A 26,576-nucleotide genomic window follows, 5' to 3' on the forward strand; every position below is an offset into this window, starting at 1 on the left:
CACTCAATATCGATTAGAATTTCATGCCTGAGATGGGAAAATACATTTTCTTAAAGGTTTGACTAATCCACTATAACATGAAATGATCAGAAATATAACTCTTTGAGGTATTAAAAAAATGATATGACCCAAAAGGCACCAATCTCAGAGAGGAGGAACTGTGATCTTTTTAGGTAAATTCATTCTCGCGTATCGCCACTGGAGGGCGCTCCGGACTGCACGTTGTTTGGCTGATGCTGACAAAGTAATAAAACGGAGAACAAGTTGTTCCCTTTACTCACTGTTGTGTCTGTTCCTGTAAGAATATATATTATCAGTGTTATATTAGCATAGATGCAGACATAACAATAGTCTATATTGTAGCCCCTTATTTGACTATTACAAAGCATTTGATTGTTTAGAATATGATTGAATGTGACATTATAATGGGTTTATGTGAAGATTGTTTTAAGTTCACTTGAAATAAAAGTTGTTATATTTTTAAAAGCCTAATAAATGTTAAAATGCATAGCTATCAATTATATCATAATGCAGAATGGCTATAATTAATGGCTACAATTGTTGGGGTCATTTTCATAGAGACACTGATGGCCTTTATTCATAAAAAAAGACACATTTTTGAAAGATATACTACTACCTGTGTTGTTTCGTTAATTTGGGGATTCAATGTAAAATATTATCATATAAAACTGTTAGGTGCTATTAATTTATATTAATTACAGGAAAACGGTGTGATTAATTAGTTATGTTTTTTAATAGATGTTAAAAGTTCAGACAAGTTCAACCGTTTATGTTTGACTGCAACTATTCCTTCCATATATGCCCCTATTCTAGATCAAGAATCATTTAAACGTGCTATTCTGAGAGGAGTTATTAATGTGTCATTTTATTACCTATAGTGCTTTTTTCGACTCTTCCCTTTGTTTCTTTCCCCATACTGTAGCCGGCTATTATATCTTTTTTTTTTTTTTTTTTTTTTTTTGCAAGTTTATTACAAACTCTCGTGGAGACAACATCAAAAAAACAGACCAGGCATCATAATAAAATAAAATAAATTAAAAGTAATACATAAAACAAGGCATAGTTTTCAAATAAATAATGTGTTACAGGATCAAAAACTTTTCAGCAGCATAACATACATCTTCTACAGTTTGTTTAGATTTCTTTACAAGGTTCAAGGAGGATAAAAATTCACTAATTTTATTTTTCAACCAGCTGTGGACATCTTGCCAGAACTTCCTGCTAACTGAGCAAAGGAAGAATAAATGTTCTGTTTGTTCTGGGTGTTCATGACAAAAATCGCAAGGGTCAACTTCAAAACCAAATCTACCCCTCAGTGTCTCCGCAGATGGATAGTAGTTGTTAAGAATTTTAAATTGCATTTCTTTTACTTTGGGTGCAATTGGCCATTTTATAAATTTCCAATGTTTTTCTATAATTGTTGGATTATCTAATATTTTAAGTTTTATCTTCCTGTACCGGCTATTATATCTGCCTTGCTTATTGGTGTTACAAGCCAACAGGAATATCACGTTTGCAAGATCAGCAGCTTCGTTTCCTTACACTTCCGCATTTGCACTTCTTCATTTCCATTTCAAAAATTGCCCCGGAAACAGTGTGCTCGTGCCGCTGCTCATTGGCCCTCGCTTGCTTCCTCACGTGATCGAATTCTTTCGTTTTGAATGACAGGCGCGCTGAAAGACTGAAGATACGATTTTCAACGAACTACTTGAATTCTTCATTCAACTTTACATCTGTAAGTTTTTTTTGTTGTTGTAAACTCCTTTGTTTGTTTGTTTGTTTGTTTGTTCGTTTGTTTGCTGGAAATTGTTAACTAAATCATTCAGGAAAACGACCTAAAGATTTGAATTAAACTTAATCATACAGCAAAAATCTGAAAATATCATTTAAATTTGACAAATGGACAGTTTTTTTGTAAGACCAGTAAGGGTAAGTTTTTGACCAGTAAGGGGCACAACCTAACGCTTTAGACTTTCTCAGTTTGGTGGTTAAACCGACAAAAACTGGTATGTAGTACCCAACATGGAAACTCGCGCGCGCGCGCGCGTGTGTGTGTGTGTGTGTGAGAGAGAGAGAGAGAGAGAGAGAGAGAGAGAGAGAGAGAGAGAGAGAGAGAGAGAGAGAGAGAGAGAGAGAGAGAGAGAGAGAGAGAGAGAGAGAGAGGCCTACAACATTTTAAATCAACATAGCAATTTTTTTGTGTGCGTGTCAGAAAGTAGCCCTCAAACCTCACTTCATAGTCCTTAATACTGTAATTGTGGGTAAATATGGGCACAGAGGACTCAGATCCTAATTTTTCGATAAAGTTTTGTCTATCCATTTATGGTGTTTGTTTTTTTTTATTTTGGGGGTATTTTTTAATTTATTTACTTCAAAAAATACCATATTTTCTATGTAAATTGTTTATTTTATGTTTTATTTTTTTTAAATAAAACTACATTAACTACATTAAAATATCATTCCAATAAGTTCTAAGAGCTAAAACCTAAAGACGAAGTGACTTTGCTGTCACCTGGTGTCTTATTTTGGCTTATTTTAGAATGCTCTAAATGCAAATTACAGTTTTCCCATTCATTTCTATGGGTGCCCATTTTTGACCCAAATACAAGATTAAAAGGAGGGGTTTATTTTCACCCACTTAACATTGTAGAATTGAGTCAAAAAAATTGTGTGTGTTCAAGAGGAAAACTTAGGGAAAGTAGCCAAGTCTTGTACCGCTCAGATCAAGGGACGTATTTTTTTTTTTTTTTAAATAAATCAAAACTATTTGCCAATATTTGTCCAGAATACGGTTTTAGGGTTAAATGTGGGCCTACAAATAGCCTACATTATAGTCTGAAAGAAATCATGTTATCTTAAAAAAAAACAACAATATTTTTCTCTATAATATAGCTAGTAAAATAACTATACACACTAAGTTTCGTTATGTGGGAGTAAAAAGGTTAAAACTAAAACTAGCGCATGTGGCCGCTCTATGATCTTTGTGGAACATTTTCACTGATAATGTTGGTGTAAAAAACCCAAATATATGACAATTCATTGTGCATTTTTTAATGTTGCTATAGAAGTCTCACTATTGAGATTGTAAATAACTAGATTGAACTTTTTGTACACCAGGAACCACTGAACTCGGTTGATGCATATAAACATTATTACGCTTTTATCCGATCAATAACTCTAATTCAGTGGAAAACAGCATGGATGATCTTTGTGGGAGCATTTTCACTGATAATGTTCATGTTTTAAAACAAAAAATAGCATTAAGGAATAAGGATATAAAAATGCTCTTTGTTCTGCCTTCATACGTTTTAGGCCTTAAAAATTGCTGTTAAGCCTTTTTTGACTGACAAGTTTTAAGCTTCAGATTTCATATTTTGTGCACCAGAAATAAGTTATTTTTTATTTGTTTTTCAATATCAAGAGTCACTATATACTCAAGATTATTTCGGAAAGATTTAGAAACCTCTATTAGTAGAAAACTGATAGAAATTTGTTGAACAACATACAGTTTTTTATTGGGAAAATACTATTTACATGAAAATAATGCAAACTAATGTTTTTCACATTTTAAAAAATGACTTTAAATTACATGTAAATATTTTGGACAAACAAACAAAACACGCACTGAAAACATGACATTATTTTGAAAGCACTTGACTAGGCCTATGTATTTTTTCTATTTTTTATTTATTCATTATTATTATTTTATTTCCTGGCAGCTAATGTTAATAAGGCTAATAAATAATAACTAATGATCGTCGCGAAGGAAGTGAATCAATCGGAATCAACTTTAGCTCGACAATAACTTTATTCTAGAGCTGCTTAAGCCTAATTTCTGTTACTATAATTTCCTATTATAATCACTGTAAACTTTGAAACAGTCTATATTGTTAAAGCGCTTTATGTGACTAGCCTATAGCCTAATTAAAGCTGACTCGACACATGTCAGGAGATTTCAGATCTGTGTGTAACAAACATATGCTTGGATATGATTAATATAATAAAATTATGCAACTGTTAGTTGATTCATTTATTGTTTATTGCTAATTGTGAAACAAATTGAATCGCAGGCTACACTCAAAAAAATGAACTAGGGAGGTTGTGCACTTTACATAATATATTTTTATATAGTTTACTTATAATAATTGTGTTTTTTGACTTTACACGTTTTTTTCTATTAAGGTCTATGTAATTGTGTCTCAACTTGGCAGGACAAAATCCTAATGTGTTGTCTAAACACAAACCATTTATGTTAAGTAAAAAAAGTGTACATCCAGAGGGTGGCAGTATAGTCCGAGCCGACTGCCATTTTGCCCGAACTTAATTTTATTGTGTTCAATCTGCTTAAATCTACGAACAACTTAAGTTTACTTAATCCGTTTGTGTTGGATTACATGATTGAATTGTGTTGCCTTAACTGAAACTGGGCAGTGCTTTTAGTTACCAGCATGCTTTGCATATGGTTGAATTGAGAGAGAATAAATGTTAAAATTAAGTGTTATTTTATGTTTTTTTGAGAAATTTAGAAAAGGGGAAGACTTGATAGTGTGTAAAAGTGTTTAATGTTAAATTACATTGGAATTATTAAACCATTTAAATTACGGTGGGTTACCATTGTGGAGAAGAGTGGAGCATTTTGTTTGGCTGTCGACTGATTTCAATAGTTTCAATTGCCGAATGAAGGAGCATGTAAATCTTAGCATCCGAGATGCTAATGTGCTTCTGCTAGCAAACAGCTAGCTAAAGTCTATCAATTTAATTAAATGTCATTGAATCAAATGATATATAAATGGATGAATGAATATAATAAAATGCCTTTGAATCATGTCAGGTTGCTATATATATCTATTACAATAAAAATGAACCATTCATATCTTTTCTTAAAACCAACTTTTATGACAATTAGGCCTACTCGTTTCGGGTAGTCACAATTTAATTTAGCCTACTGTTTTTATTATTGTCTATATTATTCTGCAATTGAGATTACATTATATATGATATTATTATTATTATCATCATTATTGTTTTATACCACTTGCGATTATCAATCTAGTATAGTTGTGCAGTTAAATGATTGTAATATTCACTTGTCACTTTAAAATATAAAACTGAATCAAAAAGTTAAACAAACATCTTTAAGATGTTTCCTTAATGTGAAATAAAGAAAACAGTTACAAACTGAAACAGGAAGTGTTTCTGGACCAATGTTGTTTACATCTTGCAAAATGGTCTATAGTATTACACATAAACTATTATTAATATATTGTTATTATTATTATTATATTATTGTACTTATACAATTATATAATTATACTATGGATTATTTTATTTGCTGTATAGGCTACTGTTCTCCTGGTTATGAACTGAGACTGACTTAGATTACAACTGACATAAAAATGCTACTGTAGAAATAAAACAAATATTACTGATGTTATATTGGCCTGCCCTGCTAATTTTACACAAATGTTATCAACAGTTTGGCAGTCAGCTTAGCTTTAGTATTTTGGTGGTAGCTTCACTATTTCCTGTCTCTCTGTGTGTAGTGTGTGTGTTTTGAGACTCAGGGACTGCTAAATATCAAGGGCTGAGAGGAAATGGATGCTCTGTCCCCATTTTGTTTTTGAACACACATTAGGGGTTTCAATCATTGATACACTGTAAAAAATTTCTTGTCAAATTAACAGTAACTTACTGGCAACAATTATCCAGTACTTGCTGTATTTCATTTAACAGTAAAATTACCGTAACACTAACTACAGTACTGTTAAGCATACTGCAAATTAAATAACATTATTTTACTGTAATTTCTTACCATATTAAAGTACAGAATTACACTGTTAATTTTTAATAATACTGTATAGTATGAAATGTTATTGTATTTATTTTATAGTGCTACTGTGTAACCTGTAGAAAATCAGTAGAAATATTATTTTAACTGTTAATGGGAAATAGAAAAAAGAACAATTGAAGCTTTAACTGCACAAGGTTTATTGTGTATTTTCAAACACATTAGTACATTTACATAATATACATTTAAATACATTAATACAATTAAATACATTAATAATAAAAATGTAATATAATACAATAAAAATCATGCATGACAATCATGAACAATTATGCATAAATACATGCAAGAATTATCATGAACAGGTAAAATAGAAAAGATTAAAGGGGTGCTATCTGATCAATCTATTAGAAAGATAGTTCGTAACAACTCATCCACCCACTCCCTGCTGGGGTAAAACAGCTTAAACTAGTCTAAGATTGTCTATTGGTTTGAGATAGACTGTCTAACTGGTCAGTTGCTGATTTTAAAGGGTTTTTGGCTGCTTTCTATCTAAGGGACCAGATTTGCAGGGCTGGGAGACACATATAAACTTATAAACTATAAAAGCTTTGACGAGTAAACCACCAATCCAGATGAGTATAACAAAATGACAAGTTATCCAGTGTCCTTTAAAAAAAAAATTAAATAAACACAAAACAACCTCATCATGCACATGTGCCATGAAAAACTTGCATTACGGATATCAATAATTATTTATATGCAGACTTATGTTCTAACTTTTGCAATAGGAAGTTTTCTATCCAAGCTTTTATGCAATTAAACCTTAAACTGTACTGTAACGTTTATTTTCACACAACAATTCTAAACAACTTGCAGATAGACAAAATTCACAGATGGATAAAAATCCGTTTAAAATGTTCTCAGTGGGTCAGTACTGGACCAAGGTATAGTAGTAGTAGTTAGATAAATAGAATAATTAAATTAGATTAGATTTACAATTCATCGGTCGTCAAGATGGATAGGGGTCTTCTTAACATGCACAGCTCACACCTGTGAAAAAGGAGAACAGACAAGACAGTTAAAATATAGTACGTTTTTGTTGTTGTTTTGGCTAAACAGCAAAAACAGACAAAATGATGTCTAAAGTGTAATTCACTTAATACTAAAATCTTGTTTGGACTGTTGTTTAAAATCAATTCATTTACGATCACGTGAAAACGTAGGCTAAATCTTGCTTGTGTGATACTAAGTTACATGACTTAAAAAAAGATTGACAAGGCATCGTTCCCTTCAAATGAGTACATGTCAGTTTACACATAGTAAAAAAAAAAAAATGATATTATAGCCGACAATACTGTAGTATATGCAGTGAATGGTTCCTACCGGAACACCCCCAGGCAGTTTGTGTAGTTGGTATGACCCGGGTTTTTTTTTGTTGTTGTTGATTCTAAGTTCGCTAGTAAAGTGTTCAACACCAGGCTAACTCCCTCGTGTATGTGTCGTTAATGATAACCAAAGATTAACAAAGACCACAACAAATACTGTAAATGTCACACATACACCTTGGGCGCTTTCCGCGGTCCAACTTTATCACTGAGGTAACGTTATAATGGCAGAACGCCAGGTCAGGATTTACACGAAAATAAGCGTGAAAAAATCAATAAGAGGAATCGGCACTTTAATTTTATGTCCGATTGATGTCCGATTTCAGGATACATTTATCGATTATCAATTCCTAACCCCTGTAGCACTAAGTCATAAAATAATGAACGTGCAGGCGCTTCCACCGACTTAACGTGGTAAATAACAAAATGATTAGACCATTTTGACCGTATAAGAGGTTACATATGAAATATATGTTAATAAAATCACATTTAATCAAGTAAGGCTATCAACATAAAAGAAATCCGCGTCTGACTTATACAGACGTTATCGAACATTCCGCGGCCACTTCTTTCTAACGGTAATCTGTTAACTCATATGGTTTGCATAAAAATATGAATTACTAACCAGATGTATGGCGAAAACGTTGCCGACCGACAGCGACGCGATGCACGGCCTGCGTGTTCTTACAGAGGGAAGGGAACTGAAGAGTTCTTCATAAAATGGCAGCTTGTTGTGGTTATTTTTCGCGGTCATTTCGTACTAATGTATTTGAATTTACAGTAACATCCCAAATGGCTACATTGAAGAGTAGCCTATCATATACATATTATATTAAAATGTCGAATATATTAAATTGAATATAGAAATCGTGGTCAGCTATTCTAAATAACTTTAAAGTTATTATTAGCTAGAATCCGTTTGCATACACATTATAAGAATTATTACTTACCAGATGAAGAAGTTGCAGGTCGGCAGAAAAGACAGCAGCACCACTGACACGACAGAGAAACTCTTCCAAAGTCAAATATGCTCTCATGCACACCCCACTGACATAAATTATGTCATAAATTATGACTGTTAATGGTCAACCAGTGCTACATTTTTATTTTAAATGTAAGAATAACATTAGTAGGCTAGCAATTTTACCCGTGGAACCGTGTGTGGTGTTTTTCGCGGTCAATTGCACTGCTGTATTTAGATTAACAGTAACTGATAATTTCCCAGATTGCATTGCAATTCTACAGTAACATACTGTCAACTGTGTGCACAGTACATAACTGTTGAAAAAACAATTTAATACTGTGAAAACAACTAAATCTACTGTAACTTACTGTACATAGATTATACAGTAAGAAACTGTTGAGAAAAACAGTATAATCCTGTGAAAACAACAGAAATCATTTACAGTGTAGTCAAAATGTCCCATTATTCCTTTTTGGGGATTATGTTCCCAGTTTTGATCTTGGACGTCTGGTCACTTTATGAGCCATTCCACCAAATGGGTAACATTTCTGTCCCTGACTATTGCAATGTGTAATTTATTGTGGTGCATGTGTTAGGTTTTCGAACAGTGGGTAAAATTGACTTACTGTTGTTGGTGAATGGGTCTTTCTGTTGGGTGTTCTCCCCCGATAAAAATCTTATTTCAATGCTTGATCTAAAAAAAAGAACAATCAGAGTTTATTTCAATAGCAGTCTTTTGAGCTTTAATAGTCATAGAGACTTAGTAGGCTACATGTCGAGATTTGATTCGTGTAGGGTTGTATTGTATTCATTACTTTTGATTTATTAATTCAAAAATGGCCAAATTGCGTTACGTTCCGCTTTATAGTAGCCTATAGGAGTGCGATTCAATCCGTGTCGCTGCATGCGCAAACACAGACGTCACGGCGGGCGGGGTGAATTTATGAATGAAAGTTATTTCACAAAACTATGTTGTTACGAATCCTCGCGCTTTTTAAAATGGGGTACGGAGATCTTTGACTTTTCCTAGTGGGCATGATTCGCGGATTAACTGCTAAATATAACCATCATAGTCAGAGTGAAAGTTGATCATTTCGACGTGTATTGTCTTGCCAATTTACACATTCGAACAATTTTGGCAGCTTGATTTTAGTCCGATCTGATTTTGTTTTGACAAGGACGTATTGTCCTTTATGGACGTGAGCTTTGTTTTTAGATTTGACACTGCATAAAAAATATGTTGTTGTTAATAATCAATATAATCATGACGGTAAAACTAAAAAAACTGCTTAGCATTTAGAATATGAAAAATAATTAGGCTACTTTTCTTTTTTTTCTCATTATAAAAACCTTGTGTTATTATGTAATCAAATCAGGCTTTAAAGAGTTACAATTCTGAAAAATTAATGAATGTTTAGGCTAATAATTATGATAAGAACTAATGATGTTAACTTTTTTTTTTGAAGAAAAAAAAAACAGAAAAACAACAGTAAAAGAAAACAAGTTTCTGCTTATGGACATTTGAGTCCACAATGATATCATAATTTTGATATCGTAACAACATGGGGTTCACGGGAATATCCTTTACTCTCACTCTCAAAATAGTTAGCATGAGTTCAGTGAATGAACCACATTAGCTTTCTCAAAAAAACAAAACAAAAAAAAAAACAATACACAATTGAACAAACAAAACAACAACTAAAAACAATACAAATTAACAATATATAAAATGTAAACAATCATGTTTATAAGTTTCTGGGTTTCTGAAATAATTGAAATATTGAATAACTGAAATATTGAATAACTGAAATATTGAAAACGGGTTTCTGGAGCTTCAATAAGTTTCAGTAAATCATTATTAATTCTTTACTTACTAAATTACAAATCTTCTGGAAGGCCAATTACACAAAGATAATTTTTTTTACCAGTTTTAAACTGAGTTTAAAAAAGGCAAAAAACGTGTAAAAATATATTTAATAGCTTAATATGTGCACATTAATATACATTTTATAGTTCTTTGGTCTACTTTATGCATATATTTACATTATTTAAAACTACAATATTGTGGGCCTATAGGTGTAGTTAACCTTTATATTTTTTCAAATTTTTGCATCTTTTCTTTGAAAAGCGAAGTGAGTTCAGAACAAACCGTTGCATTCTGTACTTTTTGAGAACTTTTCCTGTTATCACTTTTGAAATGATTTGCTTTTCTTTCTCCCCCCGTGCATTTTTGTTCTTGTTTCGAATGTCCTCCAGAGCTTCATGAAACAAAAGACTACTCCGAATGATCACACTTGGAAGCTGTCGTCACTCTTTATTTACCTTTGTAAAATGTGTTGATGCATTTTTCTTTTTTAAAACGCTGGAGCCTTTTCTTGTACTTTTGTGTGTTTTTTTTTCAACAGAACCTTTTGCTCTGTGATTTGTTTATGAAGCTTTTTTCGCGTTTTTCTGATTCTTCTCTTTCCTTGATTGTGTTGCCTAAAAACACATGCACCACAATAAATTACACATTGCAATAGTCAGGGACAGAAATGTTATTTGGTGGAATGGCTCATAAAGTGACCAGATGTCCAAGATCAAAACTGGGAACATAATCCCCAAAAAGGAATAATGGGACATTTTGACTATCAATGATTGAAACCCCTAATGTGTGTTCAAAAACAAAATGGGGACAGAGCATCCATTTCCTCTCAGCCCTTGATATTTAGCAGTCCCTGAGTCTCAAAACACACACACTACACACAGAGAGACAGGAAATAGTGAAGCTACCACCAAAATACTAAAGCTAAGCTGACTGCCCAACAGTTGATAACATTTGTGTAAAATTAGCAGGGCAGGCCAATGTAACATCAGTAATATTTGTTTTATTTCTACAGTAGCATTTTTATGTCAGTTGTAATCTAAGTCAGTCTCAGTTCATAACCAGGAGAACAGTAGCCTATACAGCAAATAAAATAATCCATAGTATAATTATATAATTGTATAAGTACAATAATATAATAATAATAACAATATATTAATAATAGTTTATGTGTAATACTATAGACCATTTTGCAAGATGTAAACAACATTGGTCCAGAAACACTTCCTGTTTCAGTTTGTAACTGTTTTCTTTATTTCACATTAAGGAAACATCTTAAAGATGTTTGTTTAACTTTTTGATTCAGTTTTATATTTTAAAGTGACAAGTGAATATTACAATCATTTAACTGCACAACTATACTAGATTGATAATCGCAAGTGGTATAAAACAACAATGATGATAATAATAATAATAACATATGTAATCTCAATTGCAGAATAATATAGACAATAATAAAAACAGTAGGCTAAATTAAATTGTGACTACCCGAAATGAGTAGGCCTACTTGTCATAAAAGTTGGTTTTAAGAAAAGATATGAATGGTTCATTTTTATTGTAATATATATATATATATATAAATTATATGTTGGCTTTAATTTTAATTTTTCAACAGGTTCCACATAAATGGATTACGTTAAACAAACATAATTTGTTCATGTAACTTCAACATAATAGAATTATGTAATTTTAAATTACCAAATTTAAGTAGTCTCAACACTATCTCACGACCAATTCGTACGAATTTGACGCATGATTAAAAAGTGTCTAATTCGTACTAATTCGTACGACCTCACTCGTACTAATTTGTACGATTTGTCTAAACCCACGTGATGGTTAGGTTTAGGGGCGGGGTCAGGGGTAGGTCATTCGTACGAATTCATACGAATTGGCCAATTCGTAAAATATGTATGATTTAGCAAAATCGAATTAATTCGTACGAGTGAGGTCGTATGAATTGTTACGAATTAGCCACTTTTTAATCATTCGTCGAATTCATACGACTTGGTCGTGAGGATTCATCCATTTATATATCATTTGATTCAGTGACATTTAATTAAATTGATATAGACTTTAGCTAGCTATTTGCTAGCAGAAGCACATATTAGCATCTTAAATGCTAAGATTTACATGCGCCTTCATTCAAAGCAATTGAAAATATTGAAATCAGTCGACAGCCAAACAAAATGCTCCACTCTTCTCCACAATGGTAACCCACCGTAATTTAAATGGTTTAATAATTCCAATGTAATTTAACATTAAACACTTTTACACACTATCAAGTCTTCCCCTTTTCTAAATTTCTCAAAAAAACATAAAATAACACTTAATTTTAACATTTATTCTCTCTTAATTCAACCATATGCAAAGCATGCTGGTAACTAAAAGCACTGCCCAGTTTCAGTTAAGGCAACACAAATCAATCATGTAATCCAACACAAACGGATTAAGTAAACTTAACCCTCAGGTGCTCTTCGGTCATTTGTGACCGAAAAAATTTATGTTTTGAAATGTTAAAAATCACAGCTTCATCGGAATGTTACGAAACTTGGTGACTTTTATTCCATTGGGTATGTGAACACACAAAAAAATTGAGGTCATGATCCGAGCATGTAAAGTGGTCGTAAAAAAAAATAGTCACACTTGTGCTCTTCGGTCAAAAATGACCGACCATAGGAAATGAATGGGAAATTGACAAAAACACAAAAACTTTGAGAATTTTTGTGTGTACAATCTACAAATCGGCCACGATGCAGAAAAAAGTGCTCAGCATTGAAGGGGTGACACTCTAAAACATCAAGAGTGCAAAACAGACATACCCACCCACACACACACACACACACACACACACTTTTATACACAAAAACACCAATAAATTGTGATTAAAAAATCTGTTTTGAATTTCTAAAAAATCACTGCTTCATCAGAAAATTACGAAACTTCGTGACTTTTATGGCAACATATGTGAACACACAAAAAAATTGAGGTCATGATTCGAGCACTTTAAGTGGTCGTAAAAAAATGAGATACACTTCTGCTCTTCTGTCAAACATTACCGACCACAGGAAATGAATGGGAAATTGACAAAAACAACAATCTACAACTTCAAACTACAATTTGCAATCTACAAATTGGCCATGATGCAGAAAAAAGTGCTCAACAATGAAGGGGTGACACTCTAAAACATCAACATCACAAACAGGCGCACACACGCACAAATAAACACACACCTATGAACCACTGTGTCTGTAATAGAGCAATGTTGTGAGAATATGTGAAATCTATTCAATAATTCAGTCATAATGCAGGAAAAGCTCACAGCAGTGAAGGGGTGACACTAACTTCAATACTGAAATCAACACACACACACACACCTATAACAAAAAAAATAAGTAAACGTGTCCATGAACAGCTGGGGAATTCACATGCTTCTCCATAGAGAACTGTACATTTCATCTAGTGGTTACAACATGGTTCTACGCTTTCTCTCCATACTCTTACCAGATGGCGCTAATCTGCCTTCAAAAATTTTTTTGGGAAGGCCTAGTCTCTATTTTAACCTAAAATACTGCTTAAAAAAATGTATATATAAAAAAAAGTTTGTATTATTTTCAATGGCAAAATGGACCATAAATATTGCATGAATATTAATAAGTAACATCAAATTGGCTCAAAATACAAAATTAAAAAGAAAAAAATATAACTGAACAAAAATAAATTGCATTGGTTTTACTGGGATGGAGAAAGTTTCATTTTTAGGTGTCCGGTCACTTTTGACCGGGAAGATAACAAGTGTGACTCCGAAACGAAGGCTAGTGATTACACCATGATTCTACGCTTTTTCTCTATACTGTAACTAGATGGTGCTAATTTTCTTCAAAAAATATTTTTTTTCTGAAGGCCAAGACTCTATAGTATACTAAAATACTGCATTCATAATTTTTTTAAAAAAAATTATATATATTTAGAAAATTATATATACTTTTCCATGGCAAAAATAAATATTGCATAAATATTAATAAATTCAATCAAACTGCCTCAAAATACTAAATTAAAAAGAATAAATATTATAGAACAAAAATAAATTGCATTGGTTTTACTGGGATGGAGAAAGTTTCATTTTTAGGTGTCCGGTCACTTTTGACCGGGAAGATAACAAGTGTGACTCCGAAACGAAGAGCACCTGAGGGTTAAGTTGTTCGTAGATTTAAGCAGATTGAACACAATAAAATTAAGTTCGGGCAAAATGGCAGTCGGCTCGGACTATACTGCCACCCTCTGGATGTACACTTTTTTTACTTAACATAAATGGTTTGTGTTTAGACAACACATTAGGATTTTGTCCTGCCAAGTTGAGACACAATTACATAGACCTTAATAGAAAAAAACGTGTAAAGTCAAAAAACACAATTATTATAAGTAAACTATATAAAAATATATTATGTAAAGTGCACAACCTCCCTAGTTCATTTTTTTGAGTGGACGCGCGTCAGAAACGCTTCACTGTCAACAGTCAAGCTGTTAATATCGAAGATCATTTATCCTTTAAAACCAACGCATATGCATTAATACCAACGTGTGTAGATTAAATAGCAGACCATATAGATAAACCTATCGATTTATCCGCTACACTTTTATATTTCTAACTGATAGTTATTGTCTATATTAATGCATTTAGGTTGTTTCAGTGATATTAAATAATAGGCCTATATTAGACTAATAAATCCAGTTCATTTCACACTTTTTAGTGCAGAATCATATGGCAATTATTATTTTCTAATATATTAATTAAACCTGAAGGTGTTTATTGTTTATTTTCTTCAGAATGAAAGTTGTGCCAAAAATACAAACACAAATAATAATGTAGGCCTACAATATATAGTTTTAAATAATGTAAATATATGCATAAAGTAGACCAAAGAACTATAAAATTTATATTAATGTGCACATATTAAGCTATTAAATATATTTTTACACGTTTTTTGCCTTTTTTAAACTCAGTTTAAAACTGGTAAAAAAAATTATCTTTGTGTAATTGGCCTTCCAGAAGATTTGTAATTTAGTAAGTAAAAGAATTAATAATGATTTACTGAAACTTATTGAAGCTCCAGAAACCCGTTTTCAATATTTCAGTTATTCAATATTTCAGTTATTCAATATTTCAATTATTTCAGAAACCCAGAAACTTATAAACATGATTGTTTACATTTTATATATTGTTAATTTGTATTGTTTTTAGTTGTTGTTTTGTTTGTTCAATTGTGTATTGTTTTTTTGTTTTTTGTTTTTTTGTTTGTTTTTTTGAGAAAGCTAATGTGGTTCATTCACTGAACTCATGCTAACTATTTTGAGAGTGAGAGTAAAGGATATTCCCGTGAACCCCATGTTGTTACGATATCAAAATTATGATATCATTGTGGACTCAAATGACCATAATAAACAGAAACTTGTTTTCTTTTACTGCTGTTTTTCTGTTTTTTTTTTCTTAAAAAAAGTTTTAACATCATTAGTTCTTATCATAATTACTAGCCTAAATAATCATTAATTTTTCAGAATTGTAACTCTTTAAAGCCTGATTTGATTACATAATAACACAAGGTTTTTATAATGAGAAAAAAAAGAAAAGTAGCCTAATTATTTTTCATATTCTAAATGCTAAGCAGTTTTTTTTAGTTTTACCGTCATGGTTATATTGATTATTAACAACAACATATTTTTTATGCAGTGTCAAATCTAAAAACAAAGCTCACGTCCATAAAGGACAATACGTCCTTGTCAAAACAAAATCAGATCGGACTAAAATCAAGCTGCCAAAATTGTTCGAATGTGTAAATTGGCAAGACAATACACGTCGAAATGATCAACTTTCACTCTGATGGTTATATTAGCAGTTAATCCGCGAATCATGCCCACTAGGAAATGTGAAAGATCTCCGTAACCAACACTATCTCACGACCAATACCCATTTTAAAAAGCGCGAGGATTCGTAAGAACATAGTTTTGTGAAATAACTTTCATTCATAAATTCACCCCGCCGTGTCTGTGTTTGCGCAAACAGCGACAAAACGTCTCTGGTTACGTATGTAACCCTAGTTCCCTGAAGGGAACGAGACGCTGCGTGTAAACGCCGTGTAAACGCCGTGGGAACGCCTCTGCGTGACGAGTCATGAAGCACATATGAAATCTGTCCAATGGCGAGACGGAACGTCATAGGCGGGGTGACGTATCGACCAGGAAACTATAAAGCATCCCCGAAACACAAGCGCAACAGCTTCTGATAGGACTGAAGCAAGCGCTCACGGGCATGCTGGGAGTATGGCATAGACACGCAGCGTCTCGTTCCCTTCAGGGAACTAGGGTTACATACGTAACCAGAGACGTTCCCATTCAGGGAACTTCGAGCTGCGTGTAAACGCCGTGGGAACGCTAATACCAACGCCGCCATGCGAGCAGGTGTCCGTTGTATGAAATCAGGCACATATTTAGACGAAAGCACCTGCGCCCCTGGAGCGGAGCTACCATACCCCTGGTTGAGTGAGCCCAGACAGCCAAAGGAGAAGGCTGACCGGCGGACTCATATGCAAATGAGATGGCCTCGACCACTCACTTACTCAACCTCTGCTCAGATGCGGGACAACCTTTCTTCGGAGGTCCAAAACAAACAGATAACTGTTCAGGCTTTCTCCACAGGGCAGCTCTGTGGACATAAGCATCTAGAGCCCTCAGAGGGCAGAGCAGATTAGTTTCTCTTGGTCTGACCTCACAATACCACGAAGAAAAAGAATTACCAATGGGTATCTCCCGTGAAAAGCTCCACTCAAAGGGACGTGGTAAGCAGATAGGCCACCACATACACCTTTAGTGTGGAGTGGGATAACCCTGTGGAGAAATGCTCCAAAGGAATTCCAGCACCGCCACACCGGGCAGTTAACTGGGTCCAACTGGTGTTCTCCCCACCAAGAGGTGAAACATTGCCACCTCAAGGCATATAATCTCCTCGTGGACGGAGCTCTGGATTGGAGGATGGTCTCCACGACCTCAGTCGAGAGACCCGATTCTATGAGCTGGGCCCCCTCAGAGGCCAAGCCACAACCTCCATAGATCTGGGCGGGGGTGAAGTATCGACCCGCATCCATACTCGGGCCGGCCAACGCGGGGCTACTAACAGTAGAAAGACCCCGACTCGGTGAACCCTCTCCAGAACTCCTGGGAGCAGAGCAATCGGGGGAAATGCGTACAGGGGTGACCTCGGCCACTCCTGTACCATCGCATCCAACCCCAAAGGGGCTGGTGGATACAGAGAAACCACAGCATGCAGTGTCTCAGTCCCTGGATTCAAATAGGCCTACCTCGGTATGACCGAAATGACTCCATAGGAGCTCCACCACCTCGGGGTGGAGTCTCCACTCCCCGGGCCTCGGCCCCTGCCTCGACAGGATGTCTGCTCCCCGATTTAAATATCCTGGGATATAAAATCGCCAAAGAAGAAGCTTCCCCTGGGCCCACAGAAGGATCTGGCCCTAGCCTGAATAATGGACATGAGCGCAGACCCCCTTGATGGTCTATAAAAAGACCCCCGATGTGCTGTCTGACCAAACAAGAACATGGTGACCCCTCAGGTCTGGGAGAAAGTCCACAGACCCCGGGCTGAGCGACCACTCATGATCGCCCCCAGCCCGTGAGGGAGGCGTATATCGTTAGCTTCTTTGGAACAATGAAGTAACGGCTGTAATACCCCAACTCTCTGTCGGGGGGAAGAACTCGTTCTATCGCCCCCTTCAGTAACAGAGCTTTCACCTCTTGTTCCATGACCAGAGCCTGCTCGGGGGATACCACTGTAGGCAAAATCCCCCGAAAACGAGGCGGACGTGACCTGAACTGGATCGCGTACCCGCGTTCGATAGTCTGCAGGACCCATCGAGATATATTTGGAAGACTTTCTCATTCTGCCAGAAATTCCACTAAGGGTACCAGTCTCTCGAGACTGGCCTCTGGAGTAATTATAGAGACAGAAACAGTGCCCTGTGACCGCGCACAGGCAGGGTTTAACGACTGTTCTGTATCGCTCCTCGGAGCAAACGAGCTTCCCTCGGGAAACCACTCGCTAGGACCGTCTGCGCCCACCCTCACAGGCAGGTTCAGCAGAACGGGTCCCTGCAGACCCCCCTGGTGGTTATGTAAGAGACCACAGACATGTTGTCTGACCGGACAAGAACATGATGATCTCTGAGGTCTGGGAGAAAGTGTTTCAGAGCCTGAAACACCGCCATCATCTCTAGACAATTTATATGCCATCGGAGATGATGGTCTTGCCACAACCCGCGGGCCGAGCGACCACCCATGATCGCTCCCCAGCCCGTGAGAGAGGCATCCGTCGTCACCGTTACCCGGCGACACGGGGCTCCCAGCGCAGGTCCCAGGGACAGGAACCAAGGTTCTTTCCACATAGCCAGGGCACGGAGACCACGTCGCGTGACCTTGATCTTGCGGAGCGGCTTTCCCCTCGGGGAGAACCCCTTGGTCTTGAGCCACCACTGTAGTGGTCTCATGTACAGCAGGCCGCACGGTAACACGTTGGATGCTGCTGCCATCAGACCCAGAATTCTCTGGAATTCCTTTACAGTGAGTGACTGGCCTAGCTTCACTTGCTTGACAGTCGAGATAATCGAGGCTATACAAGCCGGCGACAGACGTGCCTGCATCGTCGTCGAATCCCATACCACGCCTAGAAAAGTGGTCCGCTGAACTGGCGAAAGCACACTCTTCTTAGCGTTGAGTCTCAACCCCAACCTTCTGATGTGGGCGAGGACGGCATCTCGATGCCAAATCGCCTGATGCTCCGATTGAGCCAGAATCAACCAATCGTTGATGTAATTTAAAATGCGAATGCCCTGGAGACGCAGCGGGCCAAGGCCGCGTCCATGCATTTCGTGAAGGTTCGAGGAGATAACGCTAGGCCGAATGGAAGGACCCGATATTGGTACGCTTCGCCCCAAAAAGCGAACCTCAGGAACTTCCGATGTTGCGGAAGGATGGAGATATGGAAGTACGCGTCTTTTTTTAGGTCTATCGTGACGAAACCAGTCCTCGGACCTGATCTGTGACACGATCTGCTTGAGAGTCAGCATTTAGAACTTGAGCTTCCCTACTGACCGATTTAAGAGGCGCAGGTCTAAAATCGGACGCAGCCGCCCATCCTTCTTTGGAACAATGAAGTACCGGCTGTAATACCCCAGCTCTCTGTCGGGAGGAAGAACTCGTTCTATCGCCCCCTTCAGTAGCAGAGCTTTCACTTCTTGTTCCATAACCAGAGCCTGCTCGGGGGTCACCACTGTGGGCAAAACCCCCCGGAAACGAGGTGGACGCGACCTGAACTGGATCGCGTACCCGCGTTCGATAGTCTGCAGGACCCAACGAGATATATTTGGAAGACTTCCCCATTCTACCAGAAATTCTACTAAGGGTACCAGTCTCTCGAGACTGGCCTCTGGAGTAGTTTTTAAAAACAGAAACAGCGCCCTGTGACCGCGCACAGGCAGGGTTCAACGACCGTTCTGTATCGCTCCTCGGAGCAAACGAGCGTCCCTCGGGAAATCGCTCGCTGGGACCGTCTGCACCCCCCATTACAGGCAGGGTTGGCAGAACGAACCCCTGAGGGCACCGAGAGAGAGCGGGCGCCGGATTCAGCGGCGAACACCTCTGTCTCACGGTGGGGACCACCCTCAGTAGCCTGACACCAGTGGCGTCAGGACTTCTTCGACGAAGCCTTCCTGGCGACAATAACCGTCCTCAGATCGGTTCTATCCCGGGAAGACCTCGCCTGAGAACGCCGCGTCTCAGCCCAGTTTTGCTGGGGAGGAGCCCGCGACGCTCTCTCGACGGGCGGGGCTGCTCTCGCCCAGCAGCCCCCGAAGGATGAGTACGGAGGGGGAGACATTTCTGGAGCGCCGCTGCCTGTTTTTTTCCGGACGACAGCGGCGCATCCAGGAGAAACGCTTTATCTTTCTCCTTCATATTAGCCAGATTTAGCCACAGATGCCTCTCCGTGGCCACCAGGGCTGCCATAGAGCGGCCGACTGATCTGGCCGTCTCCTTGGTGGCACGGAGAGAAATATCTGCCGCCTGACGCAGTATCTCATTAATCACGTCAGTGCCGACGACCTCCCCCTCACTCATATCTCCTAGACCCAGCAATATTAGCATACATAGTATATAGGTCTGGTGTGTCAAAATTCTAGCTGACACTGGTTTGTTCCACGATCTACACACCTCGGTGTGTAGATCGGGGAAGAAGGGCAAACACCGGCATGGAGGTAGTGAGTGTGATATTAAAAATCTCTCATCCATTTTACTCTCTCGACTCTTGTTTCTCAACTGGCCATTCAATGGTTAATTTTTCCACAGCCCGAGTCAAAAACCTCCATTTTTTTTTTTTCCCTTATTTTTATTACATTCGCGGGAGACTGGGATGGCAAACGAGCTTCCCTCGCTCTCCACTGAGTCCATAGACTCTGCATCCACACTTTCAACATCCAGCTCCTCAGAACTGGATAATTGAAGTGATGGCGCCTCAGCCCGGGCAGGAAAAACCGCAACGCGGACTCCCGCAGCGAGAACTGAGGCACTGGATCTACCAGGTAAGGGCAGAGAAAGGGCGGGGCCCGTCTCAATCCCCGCTGATAGATCCATCTGCGATCCCCACGACGCAAGCCTTCGCTGTGCCTCGGCAGCAGCGGGACCCGAGCCGCGGGGAGCGCGCACCGAACCACTCTCCTCGAAGAGTGTCCGGTGGGAGCGAAGTGTCTTCATGGGCAGACACTCGCAGTGCACAGCCGGCCCCCTCGAGAGCCGACTGAGCATGCTGCACTCCCAAACAAACAACACACAGATCGTGTGTATCCCCACCCGTGATGAAGCAAGGGCAGGGATGAACACACTTTCTGCTGTTGTTTGCTCGCCATATCAATATATATAAATATACAATATTAGACAGACAGACAAAATTCATACATAGAGCGCTTGTGAAGACTCAGAAGCTGTTGCGCTTGTGTTTCGGGGATGCTTTATAGTTTCCTGGTCGATACGTCACCCCGCCTATGACGTTCCGTCTCGCCATTGGACAGATTTCATATGTGCTTCATGACTCGTCACGCAGAGGCGTTCCCACGGCGTTTACACGCAGCTCGAAGTTCCCTGAATGGGAACCGCAAACTCCTACACTCTCAGAAAAAAAGGTACGAAATCTCTGGGGCAGTACCTTTTCAAAAGGTACACTTTTTTCAAGCGGAACGTAACGCAATTTGGCCATTTTTGAATTAATAAATCAAAAGTAATGCATACAATACAACCCTACAATGAATCAAATCTCGACATGTAGCCTACTAAGTGTCTATGAATATTAAAGCTCAAAAAACTGCTATTGAAATAAACTCTGATTGTTCTTTTTTTTAGATCAAGCATTGAAATAAGATTTTTATCGGGGGAGAACACCCAACAGAAAGACCCGGGCCATTCACCAACAACAGTAAGTCAATTTTACCCACTGTTCGAAAACCTACACTGGGATTAAAGTATTAAGTATGATTTTCATCTTTAAAATTAGAATTTAACGTTACTGATCTAAAGTCTGAGAACCTTTTTGTCATTTTGTCTTTCTTCTGCTGAAGTAACGTTATAGGGCACTGAAAGGGGATTCATGTCACCTTCATCAGTCCTTTTATAGTCACTGAAAAGAAACCAAAAGACCCTCAGACGTGTCATGCGGCTGCAGCTAATGATTTGATGTTTTGGTTTTGGTACTAATCGGCTTGCTGTGTGCTTCCCTTGCTATGATACACATTTCTGATGGGATTGCCATGTTTTAAGTAAATGTTTACATATTTAATCCAACCCGATCTCACGGGAATTCGTACGAATTTTACGAGGTGGCTAATTCGTAACAATTCATACGACCTCAGTCGTACACTCTAAAAAATGCTGGGTTGTTTTAACCCAACTTTGGGTCAAATATGGACTAACCCAGCTGTTGGGTTAAATTTTTACATTACATTTTTAACCCAACATTTCAGGTTTGTCCATATTTGACCCAAAATTGGGTTAAAACAACCCAGCATTTTTTAGAGTGTAAAAATTAGTACGATTTTTGCTAAATCGTACATATTTTACGAATTGGCCAATTCGTATGAATTCGTACGAATGACCTACCCCTGACCCCGCCCCTAAACATAACCGTCACGTGGGTTTAGACAAATCGTATGAATTCGCACGAGTGAGGTCGTGATAGGCCTAACCAGTCCCAAAGATGACATCCAGTTCATGTTGTGTGAATGTTGTAATGGCAAACGTTTTTACAATTTAAATCAATTTTAAGATTTTTTACAGGAAAAGGAAAATAAAATACTGCTTTTTAAATGACTTTTCATTGAATCATTTCTTCTTTTCCCCCGTCAGATTCGCCAAGTAGGCCAACCAGATTACCGGTAATTTGGTGGAGGACTATTCTTTAGCTGCTACTTTGCACTTCTTCTGATACGGATTCATTGACCTTTTGTGCCGTTTTTTATTGTAGGCTAATTTAATAAATTAACTTTAATTAGTACAATGTATATACAACATCAACACAACACGCATTGTGTAAAATGAGTTTTACGTGCATATGAGACGCAGTTTTCGCGTGCATTTGATACGCAGTTCATTTGCGTGTAACACACACAGCCCACACCACTAATTCTACCCAAACGTATACACACACACCCCACACCACTACCAAACCCTAACGCTGCCTTCACACTGGCAGTTTAAATCAGCTCCGTAATACGATACGTTCCCAGCGGACGTCGTACTACTCAGTGAAGCGTCGGACGCGGGTAGAACAAAAATGGCGGAGAGATTAAAGTTTGATTCTGTCAGTTCTGTATGATCTCTCTGATTAGGGTTATGCTGCGTGAGGAAAGTTGCTCAGGACGTTGACATGTCAGGTCGGCTAAAAAATGTGATATAGTGGTCAATAGTTCAATGTCTACCTTCTAATTGCCCTTATAAACGTTAGAAAGTCATGAAAATTAAAAATGACATGAAAACTTATCGTTATAAAATCGTTATTTATTATATTAAAAGTTAATAATTCAGGTTTGTATATCAGTACCATAGCAACGCTCAACTTCCGCTGGAATTGTCGGATAGGAACCGTCCGTAGCTTTTCGCAGGAGTTCAAATTTTTTGAACGCATCCGGATGACCAACGGACACGATTTTCTTCGCACCGCACTCGGTCGGACCCGTTTCGGACCCATTCGCATGCGGTCTGCGAATCTCCATAGGAAATGAATGACTTCCGGTCGTTTCGCAGCCGCATCGGAGCTGATTTCAACTGCCAGTGTGAAGGCGGCGTAACCAAATGCGTATCCTATGCACGTAAAAACTCACTTCAGCGTATAAATTGCACGATAAACACACTGCGCTATAAAGACGCATTTAGTGTGATCGGGTTGATGCATTGCATTGCTGAAACTATAGGACCCTAACTATGCTCATTTTAGATGTGGTGTTTTAAAAAAATCAATTTAAATAAATCACCATAAAATACTGTATGTGTTTGTTTTCGCAGGATCCTCCACACACAACCCCAGCCATCGTCCTAAAGGACTGCGAGAATGGGAACCCTTTGGCCAGTGGCAGTGTTTCCATTAAGATGGATGGAGAGTTGAAGATGAGGGGCGTTGACGTTTCCCTGGGAGTTAGCCTGCTCTACTCAATGTATCAAATCTATAATGTCGCTTACCCAAAGTGCCTGAGAAAGACAATATCGTTTTTGGAGGCTTTTGTTTTTTTTTTTGTTTTTTTTTAGGAGTGGACCAGTCCCTATTTGTGTGGAGTTTATATGATAGTTCTGTCTTCTGCTATTTCACTTACAATTAAAGGGATAGCTCACCCAAAAATGAAAATTATCATAATTTACTCACCAGCAGCCATCACCTGTCTGGTTATCAACATTCTTCAAAATATCTCTTGTATTCAACAGAAGAAAGAGTCACGTTTTGATCAACTTGGGGGTGAGTAAATGATGATAATCTAAAGTTTTGTGTGAACTATCCCTTTAAGCGAAACAGAACATTGGGCATTGTTAACCATGTTCTCTCCATCCATCCAGCTATCTCTTTAAAGGGTTAGTTCACCCAAAAATGAATAACTCACCCTCATGTCGTACCAAGCCCGTAAGACCTCCGTTCATCTTTAGAACACAGTTAAAGATATTTTAGATTTAGTCCGAGAGCTTTCTGTCCCTCCATTGTAAATGCAGGTACGGTATACTGTCCTTGTCCAGAAAGGAAATATGACATCATCAAAGTAGTCCATGTGACATCATTTAAGCATCGGAAATATATTTTGGTCCAAAAATAATAAAAACTACGACTTTATCCAGCATTGTATTTCTCTTCCGCTTCTGTTTTTGGAAAATTTAGTATAGTATAGTATAGTATAGTTGTCATAATGAATATATTTATCTACATATTTTTTTTTTTAGCTCAAACTTGACCTTTGACTTTATTCGCAAGTTACTGTAGCCTATTTTATTATCTGCAAAACAATAATTTGGTCATACAAAGGCAAAATACCTTAACTTCTAATTTATTGACCATTTTGACTTTTATCAACATACAAACATTTCTGATAGCCTAGACAGAACTCAAATGTTATTTTAAGGCTATGGTTTAATATTACATCATAGGATAAAATAAAAGGCTATTATCTTTACTGGATCATTTTAAAACGTTATCGTTGTAGGCCTACTTGTAAAATAACACTTTAAGATACCGTTAAAGTAACCTTAAATATTTCTTACATGTGAAAGGTTTGATTTGGCTATCAAAATACCATTTACCATTTTCTGACAAAACGTCAACCCAATGTAGTTTTCTAGAATTAATAAAAAAATTCTGTATTCATTTTTTTTTTCTGGACAGAATTTAAAATGTATTTAGTAGCTACCACATGCACAGACTAGTTCTCGCTCACAATTTTTATGTGGTTAGGATTGATTATCCTGATAGTCAGTTTATGGCAGTTTACAAAGAAGGCAGTCTAACAAACTGATTTAAGAAATGTATTAAATTAAGAAAATAAAACGAAAGAAGAGGTGAATAAATTGAATAAAGTTGTAACATTTAATACTTGTGCAATTTGTACATTAGGCTAAATGTTAGTTTGACTTATAAAACATTAATTATTCTAAATAATTTATATTGAATAATTACTATTTTTTTAAATGTTAAACGAAAAAAACAAAATGAGAGAGGGGTATTTTACAACAAGTCAACTATGAATGCACCACGAGTTTTGCAGTGCAAGTAAACGCAACCTTTATTCACGTCTGTGTTTTTCCGACAACATTGAGCTACCAAGTGATATAGCCTAGCTACAATAGCCTACAGTAACACTTTTACACCGTTTAGCTGTCGGCATTCCAACTGTTTAACCGGTACAACTTCATAGTGGTTTGTGTAAACCGGACGTCTGCATGGTCACCCACTAATACCGACTGTCAGATTGGCACCTCCTTGTATGCTATACGAGGACACTTGTAGGCCTACTAGTACCCATGCAATTTTATTTTCACTTTTTATTTAATTTAAGTGCAGCGGTACAAGGACTGTAACTGATGTTAAGGGCTCCTGCCTTTGCTTTCCCTCTGCTTTTGAAACTCATTTTGACCAAAATTGAACTTAAGGTCTTCCTTGCACGGCAGTATTTTAGCTGCTCAATAAATGTCATTGTGATTTTATTATTATTATTATTATGTTATGGAAAACTTGCAGAAGTAACTAAATCATTATGTAATCTGATTGTTTGTGATCATGAAATGAAATTATGTCTTGTAAGAAATGTCGCTTGCATTTCCCCATGATGTATGTTTCTCCGCAGAACGCGTGTGCGTGTCTTGTACAAACCATTTGATTAATAACCTTTAATTGTGAACTCGTGAGTAACTGAACTTGACTGCAATGGGTTTGTAATACTAGTATAGCCTATCTATTTATATATAGCCTATAATGTAAAAAAAAAAATCGAAATGTTGACTGAAATAAGTTGAAGTTCAAGAATTATTATCTAAAATGAAATAAAATGTTAAACTAAAACATAGCTAAATTATATGAATAATGTAATAGGTTACAGCCTAAATTAAACATAAATACCAATATTTTTTTTACAAAAAAAAAATCACAAGAAAAATGATAAAAGAACAACATGTAAATTGTCCAAAACTAAAATGACCACGAAAACTAAATAAAACTGATTTCAAAATCAACATATGAATAAAACTAAATGAACTGCTAAAATAACACTGCAAGTTACCGCACCGGTCATGTGACTGAAAACTATGAAAATTAAAAATGAAATTATTCCCATTGATCTTCTGTTTCATTAATAAAGTTTGATTTGCTACATTCCCGCTTTTGTGTCTTCTTTCCCTGAATATCGCGTAGACTGCCAGACAATAGAGTAGGCTAATAATAAATAAAGTTAATAAATTATCGAAAAGGAGCGTCCTGTC

The 26,576-nt window shown here is 37.1% G+C and overlaps 2 long non-coding RNA genes across 2 annotated transcripts; one reads left to right on the forward strand and one right to left on the reverse strand.

The window, feature by feature from the left end:
- The first annotated feature begins 1,605 nt into the window (after positions 1–1,605).
- On the forward strand, positions 1,606–26,469 carry LOC120461576 (uncharacterized). The gene is made up of 3 exons (XR_005618193.2): positions 1,606–1,756; positions 21,477–21,549; positions 23,631–26,469. It is a non-coding gene; the product is annotated as an uncharacterized LOC120461576 (long non-coding RNA).
- On the reverse strand, positions 5,986–8,599 carry LOC148981339 (uncharacterized). Its single transcript, XR_016168451.1, has 2 exons — positions 7,823–8,599; positions 5,986–6,862 (listed from the first exon to the last, which is right to left on the reverse strand). It is a non-coding gene; the product is annotated as an uncharacterized LOC148981339 (long non-coding RNA).
- Positions 26,470–26,576: the final 107 nt, after the last annotated feature.

This window comes from Pimephales promelas, chromosome 5 (assembly GCF_988280905.1).
Source record: "Pimephales promelas chromosome 5, fPimPro1.hap1.1, whole genome shotgun sequence".
Lineage (NCBI taxonomy): Eukaryota > Metazoa > Chordata > Actinopteri > Cypriniformes > Leuciscidae > Pimephales > Pimephales promelas.